Here is a 5141-nt window from a genome sequence, read left to right on the forward strand (position 1 = left end):
GAGAGAGAGAGAAGACAGAGAGAGACACAAAAAGGAAAGCAGAGGAAGGGAGAAATAAACAAATGAAAGCAAGAGAATCAGAAATAAACAGGGACACATTAAAGCAAACACTAAAGAAATTCAGAATATTATAAGGGATTAGTACTTTAAAAACATCTACTCCATCAATTTGAAAAACCTAAAAAAACTGATGAATTTCTTGATTCAATCAAACCAATAAAATTAACCAAGAAGTCAACAAGCCAACAACCTGAACAACAACAACAACAGCAAAGGGATTGAGATATTAATAAAAAGTCTTCCAAATAAAGAAAACGACCAGGTCCAGATGAGCCATAGTCGAATTCTATGACTTTTGAGCATCTATAGCCAAACCTTCTTAAACTATCAAAAATAAAAAGAAAGAAAGAAAGAAAGAAAGAGAAAGGATGGAAGAAAGGGAGAGGCAGAAAGGAAAGGAGAAAAAAACACATGTATTTGTACACATATACATATATGCATGTAACAACAATTAATGAAAAAACAGGTTATGAATCTGATAAAGATAAAGGTGGGGTATGTAGGAACATGTGGAAGAAGAAAAAGAATTAATAATCAATGTAATTATATAAGAAACAAATAAAACAGAGAATACACTAATATAAATAATTCACAAGGAATAATGGAAAAGGAAGTGTTAAATCTGATGACATAGGGGTATGAACAGGAAATAAGGGGGAAAAAAGGCTTGGTCATACCTGTCAAAATGTCAAAACAATATTAATAACTTGGAACTAAGTATTCAAAAGCCCATGACTATAGGGAAAATCTCACACTATTACATTCTATTTTCTGCCCCCATAGTCTCATGACTATATCATACTGGAAACTGAATTATGTCCTATTTCAAAAATCCCATAATGTTTTACACTATCTACATTGTTGAAACACCAGTCTCATCTACAACTCAGGAAATCTATTCATTGTTGAAAATTCAGTCTCCTCTGCAACTCAGGAAATCTATTCACTGTAAACTCCTGTAAAAATCAGAAACCAAATTACATACTGCCATCATATAATGATACAAAATATATATTACCATTCAAAAAGAAAGATTTGTAATACAGAAAGAAAATTTTGGACAAAAGTAAAACCAAAACCCAGAAGGGAAAATTCAAGACATTCAAATGTTTGAGATTGTGGGGGTATATCACTCAAACTACCACATCATGAAAAGACAAAAATCTTTAAATTATAGCCATAGATGAGGAAAAAAGTCTCAAGTTAATGACATTGCCAGAACTTAAAGAGGATCACATTAGAAAACTTTCCCCAAAGGAAGAAACACATATAAACTGAGCACAAAACACTCCATTTACAGTGACAGAAAAGAAAATTCTGACTAGACATTATATTTGAAATGTTAAACATACAGAACAAAGAGGGTACTGATAATAAGAGAAAAGAACCATTAGTCATATAAATGGTAGCAACCATCAGAATGACTGTTTATTCCTCAATTTCTATAAAAGACAGAAAAGACTAGAGCAGTGCCTTTCAAGTTATAAAGTACCATGGATGCCAATGGAGAGTACTGTACAAAGCAAATTTATCATAGTTGAAAGAGAAGGAAACCTTTCCTTTGCATAAATAAGCTAACAGAATTAATGCCTATCAAACAAGTCCTACAGAGAATACTGGAAAAAAATAACTTTGAAATGAAGAGAGAGGTAAACAAGAGAAAATAGAAAGAAAGCAAATGATGCTATTACTACTGAAACACACATTAGGATTAAGAACATTTAAAAAACGCCAAATGAGAGCAATTAATATACATCTTTCGATAGTAACTTTTAAAATTAACAATTTAAGTTCCTCAATCAAAATGAACAGGTTAGTTGAGTGAGTAAAAAGCAAAATATAGTTTTCTGTTTTCTACAAGAAACTCACTTTACCTTCAAATAAACTCACAGGACAGGGAGAAAGTATTCTATGACAATGGGACTAGGGGCCAAGCTAGTATCACTATCTTAATATCTGACAAAAATAGACATAAGCCAAAATAATTCAGAAATTCTAATGAAGAATATGTTATTTAATGCAACAATTAACAAAGAAGACATTATTATTCTATACTTAAGTGCACCAAACTCTGTTTCATCCAATTTTAGAAACAAGGTGCTACTTAACTTAAAGACACATATTAACTCCAACAAATTTGTTGATTATTTGAATATTCTACTTTCTTTAATAGTTAAATAATCTGAACAAAAGAATAAAGAGGACTAAAAGATATCCTAAAACTAAGATCTAACACGTATCGGTGGAATGTTCCATGTAAACACCAAAGAATTTACATTGTGCTCCTCAGAACACTGAAGTTTTTCTAAAACAGACCACGTCCTATCATACAAGGCAATCATAAGAAACTTTAAAAGAAATAAAGAACAACATGTATCCTAATTCAAGATTTTCAAAATAGAAGAATCAACCAATCCCAAACCCAGTAGATAGATAGAAACAACAAAAATCAGAGTAGAAATTAATGAATCAGATCGAAAGAAAACAATGCAAAGAATCAACAAATCTAAGAAATGATTTCTTTAAGAAGATATACAAATGAGACACATATTCTCTTCTTCCTAATTAAACAAAAGAGAGAAATAGATGTTTCAAATTAGTAGAATTAGAGATGAATGGAGAAACAGTATGCTAGGTATCAAGATTTCAGAATATTAAAAGTGAATATGTTAAAAGCCTATATTACATTAAGTTAGAAAATCTAAAAGAAATAGTTGAATTCCAAGATTCATCCAAAACCAGTAAGGGTAGATCAAGATAATATCAGAAATTTAAACAAACTCATCACAAGGGGATTGACGGGATAGAACAAATATTTCTGTATGAAACAATCTCAGACCTGGAAGGAGTCACAGCAGACCAGAGTAACAAAGATTTAGAACTTCATAAATTATTTTTTTAAAAAAATAGAAACAGAAGGTGTTCATTTCTGCAGCAGGTGCAGTATCAAGAAAGATATTTTCCTTTTTGGATCTCTACCAAGTTTCACATCACCAGATTCTTGGCCTAAAAGAGATTTCCTTTCTCTTTGAACTTTGCCAGGAAAATAAACTGGGGCTAGGCCTTAGGAGGTCTTAATACATAGTAATAGCTCTCAAGAACCACACTGCTGTCCTGGTCAAAAGAATGACACATGCTGAAAAATGCCTTGGAAACCATGAAAGAGGTGCCAGGAAAAAAAGCACAGGGTCTTTTTACCTCAGGTGAGTTTTGTTCCCTGGGTTGTTCTTGGATGTAATTCATACCTCCTTTGACAAACATTTGCATTTAATTTATAGGTTATGAATATTCTTATTTTATGTCAGAAAATAACTATAGAACCCCATCTGATCAGTGTACCCTGAATCTGGATATGACCTTCTGCACTTTCCCAGATATAACTCGCAGCAGGAGCCAGACAGTTGAGACAGGGCTGCTCTTTATGAACTGAAATAACCTTCTATAGATCATTGTTTCTTTTCTTTTTTTTTTTTTCATTTGTACAGAAAAGTCCACTGAAACTGAAGTAAGTTCATCTACAGCATTAGACTATTGTCTGCCCATTCTTTCAGGTCCTCGGTTTCTAATGTCAGTGTACAAGATGAGCACAGGTCACCTGAAAGGTCAAAACACAGTCATTAGATTTTGTGGCAACAGTGAAGAAGGTTAAATTTCACAGTCTGCAGGAGCTCTGAGATTACTTTGCCAGACTGCATCCAAAATCAGAGAATATCAGATTCTATTATGTTCTCTGTACAGTGTTTGATGTCATCTCTTGCCTAAGGTCCAAAGTCATTGTGGGAAAAGTCCTATTAATTTTCCTTGTCAAACTTCCATCTCTTTCAGGGCTGAGTTACTCATTCCTAGAATAAGTTCCTATGATATCATAAATCATGAAGAACATTATCCACAGGGCAAAGGAGAAGTTTCTCAAGAAGAGAGCTTTTTCTATCACAAACTACTGGCCAAATAGAAGGGAACAGAGGAATTCTCTAATATACTTCAAAGAAGTGAAGTTACCGAATCTTCACACCCTCCTTAGTAAATATGTAAAATTGTTCCTAATTACACGGATAGAATTACTTTCATGAGAACATTTTAAAGATTTTTTCCACCTTAATATGATTATGATTAAGAAAAACAGGAGACAGGAAGAGTGTCTCAGACACAAGGAATAGCATATGTTACCCACTGAAAGAACTATCAAAGGCCCAACATGTCTGGCACAGAAAATAACAGGGAATAAGGCATGAGATTGGGTTTGGAACTGCAAAGGATACATAATGTATATCATTTTAGTGCAGTTCTGTTAGTAAGTTTGCCTCTAAGAATATACATTATAGTCTTACCTTAAGGGAAAACTTGAAAAGTACAAGAAACATCAAATGAGATTGAGAGGAGTGATTCATGTATTAGCTCATTTATTTGGTGATTTAAATACATGTTACCTGTCAGACACATCGCTTTAGGCTTGGCTCACTTGAATGTTAGTACAAGTGTTACAATTACACTCACATTATAGAGCGCAGGATATTAAGGGAAAATGAGAACCTTCCAAATACCCAAAGTCACACTGTTGCAAAGGAAGAAGCAAAGATAAATTTAGGTATTTTCAATTTTACCTTTCTGTTTTCAACTAGTTGATTGGATAAATTGTCTCTCGGCAAAGAATAGCATTGAGGAATGTTTTTAATAGTAAGTGTGTTTGACAGTGAAAGGAAGTTGATTTTGGAGCGTTATTTTCAAAAAAGAGAAAATGTTCCCTACCTAAATGAATTTATGATATTGGGGCATATGAGTGCAGGCAAAGGTGAAATGGGATCCCAAACCTGCAGTTTTAAACTCTTCTACAGAAGCTTCAGATGTGATATTAATTAAGGTATGTTCTTGTGTAACAAAAGGTTCTTCAGTCAAATATGTTCTGAACCTTTGGAGCAAAATTACACTTTTCCTTTGGGACTTCTTAATGGCCTTTCATGAAGTTGCTAGGAATTTTTCAGAAGTAATTTATAACAATACATATTATTTAAAAAATATTTTTATTAAATAATGTGGCATATAGTGTATAATGTTAAACTAAATAATTTAAAAATATGACTTTA

Source organism: Microtus ochrogaster, chromosome 10, assembly GCF_000317375.1.
Source record: "Microtus ochrogaster isolate Prairie Vole_2 chromosome 10, MicOch1.0, whole genome shotgun sequence".
Taxonomy (NCBI): Eukaryota; Metazoa; Chordata; class Mammalia; order Rodentia; family Cricetidae; genus Microtus; species Microtus ochrogaster.